Source organism: Giraffa tippelskirchi, chromosome 6 (assembly GCF_054371585.1).
Source record: "Giraffa tippelskirchi isolate mGirTip1 chromosome 6, T2T-mGirTip1v1.2.pri, whole genome shotgun sequence".
NCBI classification, from domain to species: domain Eukaryota; kingdom Metazoa; phylum Chordata; class Mammalia; order Artiodactyla; family Giraffidae; genus Giraffa; species Giraffa tippelskirchi.
This window is the reverse complement of record NC_137280.1, coordinates 62035595-62053766: the sequence shown is the minus strand read 5'-3', so window position 1 is coordinate 62053766 and position 18172 is coordinate 62035595. Positions and strand designations below refer to the sequence as shown.

Here is an 18172-nt window from a genome sequence, read left to right as displayed (position 1 = left end):
AATGTATTTTGCATACAGAAAAATAGGGATAGCTTGTGACATCCAGCTTTGCCACTCTGCAACCACCTGAGCAAACTATTTAAAACAATGTCTCCATTTCCCCACTAGCCATGTGGGGAATGATCAAATAAAAGCTATCTCGTATGGTATTAGGAGATTTAAAGGAATTAATATGGGGAAGTGCTGAGAATGGTCTTGCACATAGTAAATGTATTAGGTTTCTTCCTCCTGCACCCACTTTAGCATCCATGTTGGGACTTCCCCACATTTATAAGAATGAAACCACCTGAAAATGTTCAGGTAGAAACAAGTTATGAAATTTCCATCTTGACAATTGCCTCTTGGATTTGTGTTTCTGTTTCTTAGAAAAACATTGTCGTCATCAGAATTTCCAATGAAGTTCCTGAACATTTAAGTTGAATAAGCTTTATAAGAACAGTCTTGTGGGGACTTCCCTGGTGGTCTAGTGGTTAAGACTTCGTCTTCCAACTCTGGGGATTCAGGTTCGATCCCCTGTCAGGAAACTGAGATCTCACAGGTCACAGGGCAACTAAGCCCACACACCTCAACTAAAGAGAGAAGCCTGTGTGCTGCAATGAAAGATCCCGCGTGCCGCAACTAAGACTCAATGCTGTGTGTGCTGTGCTTAGTTGCTCAGTCGTGTCCAACTCTTTGCCATCCTATGGACTGTAGCCCGCCAGGCTCCTCTCTGTCCATGGGATTCTCCAGGCAAGAATACTGGAGTGGGCTGCCATTTCCTCCTTCAGGGAATCTTCCCAGGGATCAAACCCACATCTCTTACGTCTCCTGCATTGGCAGGCAGGTTCTTTACCACTAGAGCCACCTGGGAAGCCCAAGAGCCAACACAGCCCAAAATAAATATAAATATATAAATACATATTTTTTTAAAACAGACTTGTTTTAGGCCAATGGTCATTACCTTCTATGCTTTCCTACTTTTCACTAGCCCATCCTCCCTGCCGCTTGCTAACATGTGGCATGATTCCTCGTGGCTTCCAGGGAGGGTGGTGGTCCCTGGTGAGGCGTTGAGCCTCTCCCTCACCCAGCTGCTAGAATGTCCACCTGCAGTGGATGTAGCAGGTGAGAGGGGTCCAGAGAGACACCAGCTCCAGTAGGCGGCAACCTCTGAGGGGCTTTGCATGAACAGCTTCCTCATACAACTCTGTGGAACCATCAAAGAAAAAAGGCAAAGTCTGAGGAACTTAATGCCAACTTTAGGTCAAGGTGTCAACCGTGAGGAACATCTGGTCACTATGCATAAGGGTACATCATCTTGTACACATTCTGTCAACAAGATTCCTCAGAGCAAAGGGGTGGATGAATGCACAGATGTTGGCCATGACCTGGAACAAAGCTCCAGAGGAGAAAAACATGCTGGAAGTTGATCATTTGGGGGTGGGAAGGAAAAGAACAGGATGAATAGTTGCTTCTCCTTCCCCTGGGAACAGCAGACAGAGTTGTCTGGGTTGTAATTTAGGAGGCAGATGTCAGGGAAGAAAAGTTCCTGATGACTCTAAAGGACTTTGATAGGACTCTAAAGAACTATAATACAGCAGGTGACAGCTGACATCCTGACAGGTTCAGGTCAGGTTTTTCACAGCAGATTCTGGAGAAATGCATTGGTCTATTGTCAGAACTAGAGGAGGAGCAAGAAGAGAAGTCTCCTAAAAAATTCTTTCAGCTTGCATATTTAGGATCCCAGACTATGGTGCAGCCACATTTCTGAGCTCAGAGTCACGGCACACAGGCTGAATGGCAGTAAATGTGACAATGGATTTGGAGGTGAAAGAAAGGGTTCAAGAAATGGATCTCTCTCTACACTAGCCTGCTCATTTTGGCTGAACTCGGGACAACCCTGAAGGGTTATTCTAGTTCCAGAATTCCAAATGACATCAATGCCATGTGAATAGTGTAATTACGGTTTTATCAAGGCCTTTCTGATTCTATCAAGACTGTTCTCTGAACTACTGAGCTCTACCGTTAGCATGGAGTCATGCAGAAAACAGCAGGGAGTGAAAGAAGCAGGAACCATCACAGTGTACTAGGCGAGTACCTGGGCCAAGGGCTGCTGCCCGAACCTGCCTGTCTCCCACTCACAGTGGCACGGTGGGTGGGAGGTCAGGGCAGATAGCTACTTTGTCATGTTTCCTATTGAGTTTTACTGCTTAGTCAACAGAAGTTGCTAACACATAGAGTCAGAGATAGCACGATCTAGAGATTAAGTTTTAGGAAATGCAGATTTGGATGGTAAGAACTAGAATATTACGATTCTACAATTCTGCTGGAGGAGCCTAGTGTCCCTTGAAGTCTACAATTATTTGCAATAGAATGGCATAAATGCTTGAACCTGTTGGCTTAGTGTAAATTATGCTGCAATAACAAATGGTGCCCCAAACCCCAGTAGTTGACAACAATGAAGGTTTATCACATTACTTGATCTCTACAGGTTCCCTGAAACTCTGCTCCACTCTTCATTAGGGAACCAAGTTAGTAGGACCAGCCTGTATCTAGAAGATGCTGATCTCATGATACGGGGGGGAAAAGGAGAGAGTGGAAATAAGAGAGTAGCTAGCTCTTCAAAGCTTCTGTTGGTACCACGTACATATCACTTCTGCTCACATTTCACTGGCCAAAGGAAGTCACATGACCAGGCGTGACCTCAGCAAGGCAACCTTGGTCAGTTAGCAGTTACCAGCTGGCAGTTAACAGTTGGGAGGGAAAAATACACTCCTCCATGGTGTTATACCAGAGTTAAGTGCCAGGCACAGACAGAAGGAAGAAAAGCATCAACATTTTTGGAGCTCCCTGAGATCTCTTTATTGATTGATACATTTTAATGGAAACCATGGGCTTTTTTTCCCTTCTATCCAGCCTTTAAAGTCAACCTTGGCTAAGAACAAATATAGTGGAGAGGAGGTACTGGAATCAGCATTACTCAGAGTTTCTATTTTCCAAGTGGGAAAACAACTTTCACGACCACCCTACGTGGTACAGAGATGTCGCTCTCACTTGGGGCTACTTTTATGGAAAAGCCATCGTGCTTAAAGTCAGACATACCTGGGTGTGAGCCCTGCCCTGCTACTTACTAGCCATGTGATTTTGAGGAGTCATTTGGCCTCTCCGAGTTTTAGTTCTAAATCTATAAAACGAGGGTAATTGTGAGAAACGGAAGTTGTTCTGTAAATAGCCAAGCACTATTCAAATGTTTGACCTTTGCAAAAATTTGATGGAAAATGTCATAAGAAGTGGGCAGTGCTGTTTGTTCTCTTCCATTGCTGTGGGGAGCTGGTGCACAGAATGAGGAAACTGACTGAAAACAGCCAAGATGTGCTGAAGCTGGTAATTATCTGTGAGAGGGGCTGGGTTTTGAGTGTAAGTGTGCCTGGCAAATCTATCAGACATGTGCCTTAATGAAATGCTGACAGTCTATTTACACAGAGGCAGCTATGATATAAAAGAATGAAAAGCATGCTGCCGTTATAAGCTGTTATGGAGGATCTGACTTCCATTTACCTGTGTTGTTGATTGTTCTGAGATAGAAAAAAAAATCTGGTATAAACATGAGCAAAAGAGTTTCTGAATTTTAATAATCTGGTATCTTAGAAGTGGATAAAACCTTAGCAAAGACAAGAGTCCAACCCCTTGTCTGTATAGATAAGGAAACTGAAACTCACATAAGTTAGTAAACTAGCTTTTATATCCCTTATTCTTGACTAGGCATAGCATTAATGTCTTAAGTGACTATTACAGAAATTTCACCTGTCTTTTATTTAATCCATATACTAACTCGTTAACTTCTAAAACAACATTTCTTTTAATATTCAGCACTCACATTTCTAAATATTTATTCACTATTTATACATAATCAACCAAAACCTAAAAACTTAACATTACATTTCCCTGGACTTTTAAACACTGACTACAAATTTGTAATCAAGCTGTTATATAAACAGATGATTAAGACTGTGAATCTAATAAATGAGATTCTTTCACATGCTCTAAACACCTTACGTAGGAGACAACACATGCATGGCATGTCGCTTTGATTACAGAAATGATTATACTCCAGGGAAATGTTTCCTGAGATACTGGGAAGCCAAGGGGCAGATCCTGCTCATAGATGTCAGGGAAACTACTCTGCTTTCTCCTCCTCTGTGCGAGGAGGCGATGTGCTGGTGATGTACAGCTCAAAAACTTAGGAGGTCTATGAACGTATCTGTGACTTCCCAGCTGGCACTAATGGTAAAGTATCTACCTGCAACACACGAGACTCGGGTTCCATCCCCTGGGTCGGGAATATCCCCTGGAGAAGGAAATGGCAACCCACTCTAGTATTCTTGTCTGGAGAATCCCATGGACAGAGGGATCTGGTGGGCTACAGTCTATGGGTTGCAAAGTGTTGAACAAGACTTAGCACGCATGTACTAGTACAGGTGGCGCTAGTGGTAAGGAACCTGCCTGCCAATTCAGGAGGACTTAGGAGACCCAAGTTCGATTCCTGGGTTGGGAACATCCCCTAGAGGAGGGCACGGCAACCCACTCCAATATTCTTGTCTGGAGAATCCCATGTACAAAGGAGCCTGGTGGGCCACAGTTCATAGGGTCATAAAGAGTCAGACAAGGCTGAGGCGACTTAGCACACATGCATGCATGAGCATATTTTCAACTGAGTGTATAGATGGTTGGCATAGATTCTTCCTGAAATAATGATACAATCCCATAGCAAGATATTCCCACAGCAGAGACTATGAAAATGACCTCCTTAACTCTGTTAGTCTCCTACCCTGAACACAGTATTTCCAGAGGGATATACTTTTTTTTGGGGGGGGGCGGGGGTCGTGGGGTAAGAACTGCACTACAGATGTGTTTAGACACATATCCAACTCTTTATGACCCCAGACTTCGACAACATGCTGCATCTTTGGTTAACTCTACGAGGAACTTTAGAGATGGGCAGTAAGAGGGAGAACACCCAGGCTTCCCTGGTGGCTCAGTTGGTAAAGAATCTGCCTGCAATGCGATACACCTGGGTTCGATCCCTGGGTTGGGAAGATCCCCTGAAGAAGGGAAAGGCTACCCACTCCAGTATTCTGGCCTGGAGAATTCCATGGTCTGTATAGTCCACAGGGCACAAAGAGTCGGGACACGACTGAGCAACTTTCACTTTCACTGGTCACCCATCAGTGTAGCGCACCTGAAAAGCTAATACACTTGCATTATTAAAATCAGCAGTAAAAGAGCTAATACCAGGAATTTAAGTTTGTTTCTTTACTTTCTTCATTCTCATCTTTTAATTTTATAACTTCCCAAGGTTAACACTTTTATACCTTTCCAAGTATTACAGTAATTTTTAAAAAAATTTAACACCGAAAAAATTTTGTATTGGGATACAGCGGATTAACAATGCTGTGATAGTTTCAGGTGAACAGAGAAGGGATTCATCCATACATATACATGTATCCATTCTCCCCCACATGTATCCATTACCCCCACAGTAATTTTTATAGGCTACAATTTCTGTACTTTCCCAGAGTTACTGCATTTATAAAAGCCTCAAAAATGAAAAGAAGATGACTTCTAGTCAGCTGAGTTTTGATAGGTTCTGAAGTTTTGACACAGTTTGACCACTCCTAGGATCACCCTTTCTTTGGAGAAGGAAATGGCAACCCACTCCAGTGTTCTTGCCTGGAGAATCCCAGGGACGGTGGAGCCTGGTAGGCTGCTGTCTATGGGGTCACACAGAGTCGGACACGACTGAAGCGACTTAGCAGCAGCAGGATCACCCTTAGATTGCATGGTCCAAAATGGTTTCCAAACACTTCTGAATGCCAGTAGCAGGGTGGGGGAAGGGGAGGGAAGGGGAGATAAGCCCCTTCCTTTCAAGGGCATGACCCCGAGGTTACTCTGCTCATTTTCATTCGGGAACTTGCCAGTATCTAGCAGCAAGAGAGGCTGGAAACATGCTGGCCAGACGCCCAGACAAGAATCAAGTGCCTTATAGTCTAAAAGAAGGGAGGACCTAGCACTGGTCTAGGTCTTAGCCTAAGATCTAGACCTAGCCTAAGGATGTCTGCCACCATCCACGCTTTTGGCCACCAAGTGTTTGCAGGCACTCCTCATACAGACACATCTCCCCCGTGGTCCAAGACAGACAAGCCCCAAATCCCAAGTGCTTTGATTCAGCTCAAAGACCAGGAGCTTCTGATCCAATAAGCAGTCAGAGCCAGGTGTAGCTCATGGTGGTACTACCACTTAAAGAGACAAGTGGTCTCCCCCCAGCTCAATGGCTGCATAGGAACAGGAAAACTTCAGTAATAAGTCCCATTCAGAAGGGGGGTGAAAAGAAAACACACAAGTCGCTGGGCTGCAGCAACGATCAAATGGTACCAGGCAAGGACTGGAAAGACTTTTCATCTCTGTCAGTGAGTAGACTGTTTGGTGGGTCCATCTGGCCATCCCGGCTCTGCCCTCCAGGGGAACCACCCTTGGCTGACACACTCTATGGACTTCTGCCTGGTTCATCTGAAATAGCTTTCAAGGTCGTATCCCTCTTGGAGACACGGTTCCCTCCTGCCGGTGTGGGGCTGGAGCCTAGACCTGCTTCTGGGTCAAGGGTTTTAAAAGGGCAGAATGGTAGTTTTCCAGGCAATAAAATTCCCCAGGAAACCACAAGTAGGCTTTTGTCTATTTCCTTCCAATTCATTTCATGTGCAAAGAACTACAGCCACAATCTGGTCTGGCATAGGTTTAGCCTACAAACTTGACTTACTGACTGTCCCCCGACACACACACGCTCTGCCTAGCCCTAGTGTCTCAAACCTCAGTGTGGCTGTCTGCAGCCCAGCCAGATAAACAGGCTTAAGTGGAAAGGCAACATCCTTAGTTCTGGCAGAGAACTCTGAACAGTGGTGCTTGAGACAGGCTTGGGACAAAGTCTGAGTTTTTTGCTAAAGCTCCTTCGGGCCCCCACTAGGGACTCACACATGTCATTGTCATCAAATCCCTCTCCCCCCATCTCTCTCCTTCAGTTGGCTCTGTAGTCCTCTGGGTTTATTCTAACCCAGGCAAGTTTCACCAGCATTCCTACTATCACAGAGTCCTGGCAGCTATTGGAGGTGAGGGAACTGGTCAGGTGGGTTGGGAACCTGCCGTTCCTTGAGGTGCCTGGACCCAAAAGCCCTGTTTGCAGCCACCAGGGGGGCAGTCTGGGCCCTGTGGATCATCATCTACCAACTTACCGTGACTGATCGTGGTTTTCAAAGTTGGCCACATAGCATCTCCCATCCTGCACACTCTTCTGTGCCACCATTGTGCCACCCTCACCCCCCCAACCCTGCATCAAGAGGCACCACCCCTTTGAAGTCAGGAGGCTTTGGGACTGCTTTGACTACTAGAACACAGTGGAAGTAATGCTGCATGCTCAGACACAGTCCTTAACTGGCCTGGGGCCCTTGCTTTCTGCCTCTTGGATGCCAGCAACTTTGAAAGAAGCTCATCTACACCCTGAGACCACTCTGCTGTGAGCAGCCCAAAACCCACTTTGGAGGATGAACTGCCTAGTGGAGGGAGAGAAGCCAAGGACCACTGAGGCACCAGACATAGGAACATGGAAGATTATAGAATCCAGGGGCTTCCCTGGTAGTCCAGTGGATAAGACTACCCTGCTCCCAATGCAGGAAGTCTGGGATCCTTCCCTGGTCGGAGAACTAGATCCCACATGCCATATTCTGTGTGCCGCAAGTAACACTCAAAATAAATATATATATTTTTAAGACTACAGGGTTTTAACTTAATATCTTTGATTTTGTACTTGTATCTCTTTTATGCTCAAAATCTCGAATCCTAATGACAAATGACAATCAGTTACGTGCTTTATAGGTACCTTTAGAAGGTACCTATAATCATTTCAATGCCTGTATGGTCAGTAGAACACTGATAGTGTGATCTTGAAAAGGTAACTTCTGGTTCTTCTTGCCTTTATGATATATTCTTTATTTAGGAATACCCCTATGCATTGTAGCTTCTACCTTCTACCCACTCAAGAGGCCAGTAGCAACCTTCCAGTTCTGACAACAAGAAATGCCCCCAGATGTAGCCAAATATCCATTGGGGAAGGGGGGAATTACCCCAGGCTAAAACATAATACTGAATAGCTGGTACTGCCAAAGAAGTTTCAATTTCATCCCTCCATCCTGTTCCCTCCCTCTGCGATAACCATTTTCATTAGTTTGGGGGTTATCTTTTCATTCTTTTTGAAAATATAAGTATATATGTATTTATACATGTTTATATGTATATTTACTAATATTTATTGCCCTCTTTATTATACAAAAGTTGCCATACTATAAACATACTATATTGTGTATATCTAAAATCAAGGACTTCCATCTGCAGTAACTGGAGTGTCTGAGTGACTATTATATGCAAAGTTCTGTGGAAGGCACTAAGAATGTCTGCCCTCAATGAAGAAGAAAGACCACTACAAGACATGACTCAATGCCAAGTTTTCAAGGTCTCCAGTCCTATGGCTGACTTCTCCCATGTGACTGAGGGCCATCCTAAATTTGACTTCTGATGAAGGTGTTATCTCAGGGGATAAGGTATCTGCCAAGAAGCCTTCATGTCACCATGAATAAGGATGTACTTGATAAGGAAATAACAGGTGGGGCAGTTTGCTTGAGATAAAGTTCCTTTAGAGAATGCTCCCTGACCTGCCTGGGATGTGTTCTCCTGCCTTAAGTGAGGTTTAAGCAAGTGTAGAAATGAGTGTAGGAGTGACCTAGACCCAAACCTCTGCCTTTTACCTTTGTTGGCTACTGGAGTCTATTAAATGAAGCATTAAGAAATCTCAGCATCAAATTTAGCCACTTGACCCATCTTCCTTAACTGTCAAAATATCTATGGGTAAAAATTACACATGAATACAGTTATTATAAAAAGCTTTGAAATGAAGACATATAGACTATAGGACACTATGAGTCATCACCCAGCTTCAACAACCATCAACCTTTTGCCACACTTGTTTCATCCAGCCAACCTATTTTTTTCAGAAGTATTTTAAAGCAAACTCTATGTAGTAAGTTATCTCACTTTTTTAAAAAAGTACACCTTTTTTTTTGTTTTTTTAAAGTAGGTGGGGTTGGACAGAGCATTTTCTCACATAACTGCAATGTTAGTACCACAGCTATTAAACAATAAGATGAATTTGTTATTACCAATATCATTCCTAAGTTTATGTTTTTCTGGTTATCTAAAATAAAAACAAACAAACAAAAAGATCCCAATGACTGTGTTTACTGTTAGTTCAAAATCAGGGACTAAACAAAGTCTGCCCATTGTACCTGCGGAGCCTGCTATGGGACATGAACTGATCAAGCATGACCCAAAGCACTCTGGGTGGCTGAGAACAAACCAGCAAGTATCAGGAGAGCCTGACTCCTGGTTGGCTTGACCCCAGGTCCTCAGGGTTGTTGAAAACATCTGTGTTCCCTTCAGATTTCTCCAAGTTGAACATTCTCAATTCCTTCCATTGTTCCTCTATGACTTACTTGGATTCTCCTCTTAGTATGCTACAGATGGCTAATGTCTCTGGTAGACATATTACAAGGAGTTGCTAAGCTCAATTACCAAGGCTCAGATCAGCACTGATGTCCCTATTATGTGTTAAGTTGCTTTGTCTCCATCTCTGTGACCCCATGGACTGTACCCTGCCAGGCTCCTCTGTCCATAGAATCCTTCAGGGGATCTTCCCAACCCAGGGGTCGAACCAGGTCTCCCGCATTGCAGGAGGATTCTTTACCATCTGAGCCACCAGAGAAGCCCCGGCAAAGGTTAACTGCAAGTTTTTTCCTAGGCAGACATTTTTAACAGGCTCCTCTGGCCATGGGATTCTCCAGGCAAGAATACTGGAGTGGGATGCCATTTCCTTCTCCAGGGGATCTTCCCGACCCAGGGATCGAACCCAAATCTCCCGCATTGCAGGCAGATTCTTTACCATCTGAGCTACTCAGAAAGCCCATTTTAACATGCTAGCTGTTTTTAATTGCATATGTAAAAAGAACCGGTTTTGCAGTTTCAAAGGAAAACAAAAAAAACTTCATTTTAACCAATTTTCTCCAGAGTCTAAAGAATATCATGGCCATTCTGTCCCTATTATAGAGATAAAGAAAGCTAATGACTCGGTTGGGTGCCATGATCTCCAGTTCAGTATTATTTGAAAATTTCAGAGCTCAGCTAACAACTCAAAGCTTCACCTGATTCTTCTCGTTGGAACATAAGACATACTGGTTCTAACCACCCTCTGGTTCCTCCCCAAAAGCCTGTTTAACCACTTGATCATTTGTGAATATCCAGGTACCCACCCAGCAGAGTACAGTTAAGGGCTTGCATTCTTCCGGGAGTTTCAGAAGCACTACATTAGGGTTGGACACACAACTTTTCACCCAGACTTTCCAAGTTCAAATTCTAAGTCTGCCAAATATGAGCTGCGAGACGTGGGCAAATTAATCTCTTACTTCTCCATTTGTTTCTCTATAAATGGGAGTGGTGGAAATACCTACCTCACTAGGTTGTTGCAAAGATTAAGTAAATTATCTCATGTAAAGCTCATGATATGGTGCCTGACACAGTAAGTGTTACGTGTGTTTGCTATTGTTATTACATATTCTGCCTCCACCACGTAGAGCTAAACCTTGGAGCAAGTTGTTCAGCTAGACTGTATCACCAGTGCCTCATCCCTCAATTGGTGATTACAGGGGAACCTACTAATAGGAATACTGTGAAAATTAAAAGAGGACGCATGCGTGCATGCTAGGTCACTTCAGTCATGTCTGACTCTTTGGGACCCTATGCACTGTAGCCCGCCAGGCTCCTCTGTCCATGGAATTCTCCAGGCTAGAATACTGGAGTGGGTTGCCATGCCTTCCTCCCGGGGATCTTCCAGACTCAGGGATTGAACCTGCGTCCCTGTCTCCTGCATTGTCAGGCAGGTTCTTTACTACTAGAACCATCTGGGATGCCCCGAAAATTAAAAAGAGACAATTCACCAAAACCTGAAAGAACCGTGTCTGGTACATACTAAGCACTCAATAAATATTAGCTATTATTATTTTGTCCCTTCACACTTAGTACAAAAACCAACCAGCAGGTCCAGTGGCATATTTTTGTTTTCAATAAATCAACTTGATTTCATCTCCAGTTTCATACTGCCTCAGTCATTCTCAGAGTTTCTGTTCCCTGAGCCCTCCAGAGTTTGTGCCAGGGATCTGAGATCTTACACAATGCCCAGGTTTCCAGAGGATCCCACTAGTCACCAGGACCCCCAGCTCCCCCTCAGATGTCCATTATCTCAGGCCAGGTGGGCTCTGCCACTTCTGTGCCCACACCTGGAACCCAAAGTCGTGGCCGAGCCCAGGGGTCCCTGCCTAGGATCACATCTCTTGGTTCACAATTTCCAGCCACAGCCTTGGGGACTCACAGACTTTTCTCTTACTTCCTGTCCAAGCCTCTGGAAATTTCTTCTAAATCCAGAGAAAAGGGACCTCCCTGGTGGTCCAGTGCGTAAGGATCTGCCTTACCATGCCAGGGATGTGGGTTCCGCCTCTGACGGTGGAAGAACTAAGATCCCACAGGCCGAGGAGCAACTAAACCCACAGGTTCCAACTACCTGCGTGCCACAACTGGAAAGTCCACGCACCCTGATGAAAGAAACCTCAGGAGGCACCGAAGATCCCACCTGCTACAACTAAGACCCGCTGCAGTCAAACAATTAAAAAAAAAGAAATCCAAAGAAAAACCATTTTATTCTCAAACCCTGTTCACCTTCATGGACTTTTGGAAACAAGAGTTTGGGCACAAGTCTTTGCAGCGACAGAGAGGCCCAGGGCCTGCTACACACTTGTGTGGGAGGAAGAAAGACAAATTGAGAGAGACATTCTACATTCCCATCTCACGAAACTCTCCAGCCCCTGAACCTACAAACATGAACCATCACACAGTAAGTTCTTCTCACAGTCACCGAGCAAACACTGACCAGGTGCCAGGCACTGTGAAAGGCACTGGAAGAGATAAGAAGCCAAACTAGATATGAACCCCGCCCTCAAAGACTCACAAGCAGTGGAGACTGCCCAGGCGACATTAGGCAATGGCAGGAGTTATTTTTGGTTGTCACAACTGGAGGGGGTGGTACCACTGGCATCTACTAGGTAGAGGCAGGGATGCTGCTTAAATAGGCTATAATCCACAGGTCAGTCCCAACAGCAAGGAATGATCTGGCCCAAAATGTCAATAGTGACAAGGGGAGAGCAGGAAAATTGCCAGCAAGGTAGAAGGAAGTGCTAGAGGCTCATTCAACAAAGTCCACCAGAGGGAAACTATAGTCAGAAGGAATATTCCTGAGAGGTTTCCATCATAGCAGGATATGATCTGAGATAAGGAGGAGCTGAGACTTGAGCTCATAGCCGTTTTCCATGCAATTTCAGACAGCAGTGGTCTAGAAAACATGCGGAGACCTAACAAGAGCCAGCTCCATCTGGCCTGGCAAACAGAGCTACAGCCGGCCACTGAGGACCTGCCATGGGGCCAGAGACAGAGTTGCCCTTCTCCACCAGGCTCTGCGGTGTTGTTATCACCCCAGGGATCAGTGACCAGGACAGTTAGGTGAGGTCCCTGGTGACTCTCCATTCTGGCCTCACAGCATATCTCCCCAGTAATGCTGACAGCTCCAGGGAAGGGCCCAGACAGGGGTTTTGTTTTTTAACTCCAAAAGTTAAAAAATAACAACAAAAAAAAAGATACTCACATTAACCATTTCACAGATGTGGAAACTGAGTCACAGAGAGGAAACTGAGGCATGAAGAGGTTAAGTATCTTATCTGGAGTCACATGTCTTTGAAAGGGAAAGCCTGCTCCAACGTTACTCTCTGGTTCAGAACCCTAAAATAACTCCCCAAATCTTGACCTTTAGGGCAGAGTGCACACTTTTGTACTGGCCACGGGGTCCTCTATGACTCAGGCTCTGCCTCCCTCTGGATTTACCACTACCCGTGCTCTACTCTGACCCACCCCAGGGGCTCCCACAGCTACTCAAAGGGCCGGTGGGTCTTGCTGCTCTTTGTTCAAGCTGTTTTCCTTCCCCAAGACCCTTCCCCATCCGGTCTGTCTGGCAGACACATCTCCCAAGGTTCAACATAAAGGACACCTCCGCCATGAAGCCATTCCAGAGTGATCTTAACCCCACCCCTCAGAGACCTGACCTCCTCCTCATGCTTTGCTGACGTCGGGTCCTGTTTGTCACCAGGGGTGAGGGCAGGGACAGAATGTGCTCTATGGAGATTATCACTACGGGGGCTGTGCCTTGACTGACTCATGCAGCCTGGACAGGAGGTTTCTCAGTGTCTTGGAGGCGTGGGCAATCATGGTTAGGGTGAAGTTAATGTCCCTTAGTGTAAAGAAGACTTCATGGGTGGTCAACTGATATCCCTGGGCTGTGTAAGGTGGGGGCCCTCAGAGCCTGGGGAGTGGCTGCCCTGAGGCCATGGGGAGCTCAGGGGAGGTGGGAAGAACTAGCTGCAGTCCTCTGGGTTCTAAATTCCTTGTGGGGACTTCCCTCGTGGTCCAGTGGCTAAGACTGAGCTCCCAATGCAAGGGGACTGGGTTCGATGCCTGGTCAGGGAACTAAGATTCCACATGCTACAAGTAAAGACTAAAGGTCCCATGTGCCACAACTAAGACTGGAGAAGCTAAATGAAGAAATATTCAAAATAAATAAATAAGTAGATAAACTCCTCGAATCCTCAGGAGTCTTGTGAGACTAGAATCTGTCCATGATGCAGTGGGACGTGCCATATGGGACACCCGTGCTAAGTCCCTTCAGTCATGTCTGACTCTTTTCAACCCTACAGTCTTTTCAACCCAGGACTGCAGCCTGCTAGGCTTCCCTATCTGTGGAATTCTCCTCTCCAGGGAAGAATACTGGAGTGGGCTGCCATGCCCTACTCTAGGGAATCTTCCCGACCCAAGGATCGAACCCAGGTCTCTTAAGTCTCCTGCATTAGCAGGAGTGTTCTTTACCAATAGTGCCACCTGAGAAATACAATGGGATGTCCAGACCCCCACACAACTCCCCTGCCACACACCACCTTCCCAGCCCATCTTTCCCCTGAGCCCCTCAGGGGTGGGGGGTGATGAAGGCATGCAGGAAAGGTGTTGCAAGAGACTGAATCAGTCTGAAAAAAAAACGGTATCTTTCTTGACCATCGGATCAGGTTGGTCTCAGATTTTCTCAGCAGGTTCTTCCTCCAAATGTCTATAATAGCGACCCCTTTTAGCTCTCCAAGTCCTTGCCACATGCCTCTAGGAATTTATACTACTCTGAAACACATCATAATACTTACAAACTATTGTACTTTCAAAGGCACATGCCTTTGCCCTATCCTTTCACATTCCTAGTTGCTCACAAACCAGAGCCATCCACAATATTAGTCTTTGCATTCCCTGCACTTAGCATAGAGCCTGCTCCCTGGGTGGTGCTCCACATGTGTTGATTAGAAGCGCACACACAATGCTGTATATTATTACTATAGGCAAGAGAACTAAATGAAAGTCTGATGGATATAAAAGGGGAATAAACACGACTCTGCTGATATATCTGTTTTCACCCTCCTTCTGTCTCTCTTTCTTTCTTTGGAACTTTGTATGTGCGATCCCCCTTCTTTGGAATTTCCTTTCGTTTCTCCCTTGCTTACTTCAACTCATGCTTCAGAATTCTGCCCATGTCACTCACTCCAGGAACTCTTTCCTCATCTCAGTCTGCAGCAGACTAAGACATCTTCCTGGAATTTTTAAACCATCTCCCACTGTGGGACACAGAGTCATAAATGTCTCTTTATGTATCTATCTCCTCCACTAGGAGGTCAGCTCCTTGAAGGCAGGGTCTGAGTTCCTTGTGATGCTTAGCACTGCAACACGCATGTCCATTCAGATTCATGCTTTTTGAATGCCAACCAGGTATCCAGGCATGGGTGTCACATTGACAAACTATCCCTGTGGCAGCCAGTCTCCAGGATGGCTCCAATGGTCCTTACTTCCTGGTATTCACACGTTCATATGGTTTCCTTCCGAGTGAATTGAGACTGGACTGTGTGACCGATAGAGCGTGGCGGGATGACGTGGGACTCTAATGCCCTGGAGTATAGATTTGATCATAGAGGCATTTTTCAGCTTCCTTCATGGTCTGTTGGATTGTATGCTCTAGGGGAAGCCAGCTGCCATGTCAGGAAGGCAGTCAACACCGGCCTGACAAATGTTCACGGGGAGAGGAAACAGCAGCAGCAACCGTCAGCCGCGTGAGCGGGCCGCCTTGGAGACGGGTCCTCCAGGCTCTGTTAGGTTCTCAGATGACTATAACCCCGCTGGCATCTGAGGTTCAACATTATGAGAGCCCTTGAGTTGACCTGCCCTCCCATGCTGAGCTTAGTCGCTCAGTCGCATCCGACGCTTTTGTGAGCCCCTCTCAAATTCCCAATCCACAGATACCATGATTCTCATTGTTTTAAACCACTAAGTCTTGGGGCAATTTATTTTAACACAATAAATAACTGATAGAATCCTGTTGTCATGAAGTTTATTGTTTGTTTAGTTGCTGAGTCATGTCCGACTCTTTTCGCGACTCCATGGACTGTAGCCCACCAGGCTCCTCTGCCCATGGGATTTCCCAGACAAGAATACTGGAGTGGGTTGCCATTTCCTTCTCCAGGGAATCTTCCCAACCCAGGGATCGAAGCTGTGTCTCCTGCGTTGGCAGGTGGGATCTTCACCACTGAGTCACTTGGGATGCCCCCTTACACTCTAGTGGAAGAGATTAAATGAATAGAATTCATTTGTTCATTTATTAAATTCAGACACTGCTGGGGTGCTGGGATTACAGTGGCAAACAAGGCATTGAACAAAGTCCCTGCTTTCCTGAAGTTGATGTTCTCTTGTAGACAGAAATGAGAATAAACAAGTAAATTCTACAAGATACTAGGTCAGGGTGCTAAGACTAAATGAAAACTGAGCAAGCTGGATGAGAGGGAGGGAATTATGATTTAGACTATTTTGCACTAAACATTTTCCATCTTTATCTCACCTCTTAAATCTTTCAAAGTAGGTAGTTTATCCCCATTTTACAGATGAGCAAACTGAAGATTAGAAAAGTTGAATGAGGAGGCTGATGTTACACAGCTGATAATGGGTTCACCCAGAGTGTAACCCAGGCTGAATCCAGGGCTCTTTCTAGGCCCCAGACTGACCTCTGTGGACTTCCCTTTCAGCGCTCACCCTTCAGCGCAGCAGTGCTGAGCATCAATCAGGTGCTTGTAACGCCCTGGTGGAAGGAGGGCAGGGAAACAGCCTTCAGATAGGATGGCCACAAGTTGGAGATGAGCCTAAGCCTCCCTCCACTTTTTCTAACTCTGGAAAATACCTCAGTGCTCTCAGCTCCACCAGCAGGCTAGGAATATCCATCCAGTCCCTTCAGTCTCAGCTGCTCTAGTTGTTTGCAAAAGGTGGCATCCACTCCCTTAAGCTGCTTCCTGCCCACTTCCTTTGCTGCTCTTCAGACCAAGACCTCACTCTGTCCACTCTCTCATTCATCCTCACTCCCCTGGTGCCTCTTGATCCTCTTTTTTTTTTTTCCTCCTTTTCGTGTGCCAAGACCACTAGAGGGAGGTATACTAATATACTATACTGGATGCTTACTATGTGCCAAGCTTCATATTCTCTGTGCTTTTCCTGCTTGATTTCACTGAATGTTCATGACAACACTTTGTAGAAGTCTCATTATTTTCCTCGTTGAGGTTAAGGCTCAAGGTCATTCGGCTAGTAGGTGGCAGGGTTGGGATTCGATCCCACATCTCTTTGAATCCAGACTTCATTCTTTGGCCAAGAACACCCACTGGGTTGGAAGAGTTCTGAAAATGGGTGATTTTTTGCATTTAATATTAACTGCATATAATATTCTTTATACTTCTTATTAACTAATGACTCATTTGGTAAACATTTATTAAGGGTCTACTGTGTGTTAAGCCCTGTGCTGCGATCGACTCAGGTGTGGGTTATGGAAGTATAGAGACGGATGCCGAGCAGACTGGCAAGTCAGGGCTGCCACTAGGTGATGCTAAGCTGAGCCTTGACAGTCTTGGAGGTGCCAGGAAGCAAAGAGAAGGAACAACATGAGCAAAGTCTGGGAGAGGGGACTGAGAAGGGCTTGTTTCAGCATGTGATTGGAGCTTACAGGAAGTGTTAGGGAGGGAAGGGCAACGGGATTACGAAATGAGCAGTGCTAGATCAGTGCTAAGTAAAGGATCTGCTCTCTATGGAAAGTGATGGAGCATGATTTAAGGGTTTTAGGTAAGGTACTGATATAATCAGATTTGCAAAATAGAAAAGCTATTTCATCAGTGCTATGGATGATAAGGGGAAGACCAATTAGGGAGGATACTGCAATGGTTTGGGCAAGAGATGATGACTAGAGAAAAGACAGCAGTGGAAGAATGGTGGGAGAGGTTTACGAGAAGACTAGTTAAGACCTGGCAACTGCTTGGGTGTGGGGGCAGTGAAATAGGAAGGCACGGAGACTGAGTCATCCAGGTTCCTGGTTTGGGCGAGTGGGTGGACGGTGGTACCATGTGCTAAGACAGGAACCAAGAGGAGGAGCGGGTTTAGGAAAGAGATACTGACATCTTATTATCCCCAGGCTCCTTAGGACCATCCTCATTTCAGATGCAGTAAGGAGACACAGAAGGCTGATGTGATTTGCTCAGATCCACATGGCCTTCATGTCAAAGTGAGACTCAAACCTAGCTCTATTTATGGAAAAATTAGTTCCCCAGGCCTCAGCAGATTTGCTTTGCAAGGAATGTAAGGAGAACTCAGTACAGAGTAATATGCAGCAAAGCAAACATTTACCTACATCAACTTGCCATTTTATATTCATTCATTCACTTGATGGACTTACTGAGCAGCTCCCATGTGCCGTGCCTGTAGAGTTGCTGTGGGAAATATAATAGACAAGAACCCTACCCTATCCTACCACATCGAGCCTGCAGTCTAGTTGAGGAGACAAGAAACATGCAAATAAGTAAATCCACACATAATAAACTGCCAAGGGAAA

The 18172-nt window shown here is 45.5% G+C and overlaps 1 protein-coding gene across 1 annotated transcript in view; it reads right to left on the bottom strand.

The window, feature by feature from the left end:
* ZNF572 (zinc finger protein 572) overlaps positions 1-13262 on the bottom strand; it is a 36900-nt gene extending 23638 nt beyond the window's left edge. Inside the window, exon 1 of the mRNA XM_081498993.1 lies at positions 12821-13262. The gene's annotated coding sequence lies outside the window, so the exon portion shown is untranslated. The remainder of the gene's footprint in view (positions 1-12820) is intronic.
* Positions 13263-18172: the final 4910 nt, after the last annotated feature.